This window comes from Ailuropoda melanoleuca, unplaced genomic scaffold, assembly GCF_002007445.2.
Source record: "Ailuropoda melanoleuca isolate Jingjing unplaced genomic scaffold, ASM200744v2 unplaced-scaffold8496, whole genome shotgun sequence".
Classification (NCBI taxonomy): Eukaryota; Metazoa; Chordata; class Mammalia; order Carnivora; family Ursidae; genus Ailuropoda; species Ailuropoda melanoleuca.
Genome location: NW_023253876.1, coordinates 9,248 through 11,446, shown reverse-complemented (window position 1 = coordinate 11,446; position 2,199 = coordinate 9,248).

Genomic DNA, 2,199 nt, shown 5'->3' with positions numbered 1-2,199 from the left:
TTTTTTCCTCGTTTGTCAAAGATTAGTTGCCCAAAGAGCTGAGGGTCCATTTCTGGGTTCTCTATTCTGTTCCATTGGTCTATGTGTCTGTTTCTGTGCCAGTACCACGATGTCTTTGTGATCACAGCTTTGTAGTATAGCTTGAAATCCGGCAACATGATGACCCCAGCTTTGTTTTTCCTTTTCAACAATTCCTTGGCAGTTCGGGGTCTTTTCTGGTTCCACACAAATTTTAGGCTTGCTTGTTACAGCTCTTTGAAAAATGTCATTGGTATTTTGATCAGGATGGCGTTGAACATGTAGATTGCTCTGGGTAGCATAGACATTTTAACTATGTTTATTCTTCAGATCCATGAGCATGGAATGTTTTTCCATATTTTTGTGTCTCCTTCAATGCCTTTCATCAGTGTTCTGTAGTTGCTACTGCATAGATCCTTTACCTCTCTGGTTAAGTTTATTCTGAGATATCTTACGGTTTTTGGTGCTATTGTAAATGGAATGGATTCCCTAATTTCTCTTTCTTCAGTCTTATTGTTCGTGTATAGAAATGCAACCAATTTCTGAGCATTGATTTTGTGTCCTGCCACATTACTGAATTGCTCTATGAGTTCTAGTAATTTGGGGGTGGATTCTTTTGGGTTTTCCATATAAAGTATCATGTCATCTGTGAAGACAGAGAGTTTGACCTCTTTGCCTATTTGAATACCTTTATTCTTTTTTGTTGTCTGATTGCTGCTGCTAGGACTTCTAGTACTATGTTGAACAATAATGGTGAAAGTGGGCATCCTTGTTGTGTTCCGGATCTTAGGGAAAGGCTTTTCCCCATTGAGAATCATATTTGCCGTAGGCTTTTCATAGATGGTTTTTATGAAATGGAGGAATGTACCCTCTATCCCTACACTCTGAAGGGTTTTAATCAGGAAAGAATGCTGTATTTTATCAAATGCTTTTTCTGCATCAATTGAGAGGATCATATGGTTCTTGTCTCTTCTCATTAATGTGATCTATCACACTGATCAATTTATGAATGTTGTACCACCCTTGCATCCCAGGGTTGAATCCCACTTGGACGTGATGGATAATCCTTTTAATGTACTGTCGGATCCTATTAGCTAGGATCTTGTTGAGAATTTTGGCATCCATATTCATCAGGGATATCGGTCTGTAATTCTCCTTTTTGATGGGGTCTTTGCCTGGTTCAGAAGACCAGATATTGACAGTGATGTGTACAGTCCCCTCAAATCTCTAGTTTTTAATCACATTTGGTTAATGTGGTTCCCTTGTAGATCTATGGAAGGAGACGTTCCAGACCTGTGAGTTACTCTGAGTTCTTTCTGGGTGCTTCTACTGCTGCTACCATGGCTGCTGACATCTCCTTCAGCTTGCTGTGTTGATACAGATGCTGGCACCATCAATGGTGGTTGGCTCAGATGGGGCAGTGAACGTCACATAGCTGAGACTGGTGAGTGTGACTGATATTGGATGCTAAAGAGATATCCTTTAGTCCTTACAGTCTGATCCTCAAGTGTCCTGTGACATATCTAACTCCCCAATTACTCTTATGGCTACTTCTCTTGTCTGGGGGGCTATGGGCTTGAGTCACAAGTCCCTTATCTCAGAAGGCTTAGCCCTCCCTGCATGCAGCAAGGTGTCTTGGGTGGTCGTAGTGGTTGTGTGCTTTGTTATAGGGTAAGGGAAGGCCTTCCATGATTGGTAACTCTCTCTACAGTGTCTGTCACTCTGGATCCAGAGCCTGCACATCCTGACCTTACTGTCTCTGATGAAAGGACTAGTGTGACACCTGGGTGGACACATCTGAAGATACAGGAGAAACATAGCATCCTGGGCTGTGAACTCAAAACATCACAATGATGTTACTGGTAGGTGGAGATCAGGAATGGAAACAGAAATGAATGGGCTCTGGGGGTCTGTAGGGGAGATTGAAGAGGAAGGAGTGGTACAATAGTCCCCAGAAAGGGGGTTCTGGGCAATTTGCCAATATATTTTGTGCCTGTACCATCGCTGTGACTCAACTAACCCTTGGACAAGTTCCCCACAGGGTAGGGGTTTTCTTGGACCTCAATGAAGGCAATGTCTCCTTCTATGACATGACTGATGACTCCCACATTTTCTCCTTCCCTTTAGCTTCCCCCCCAGATGTCTTTTTCTATACATCATTTTTAGGTTGGGAGATGTGTC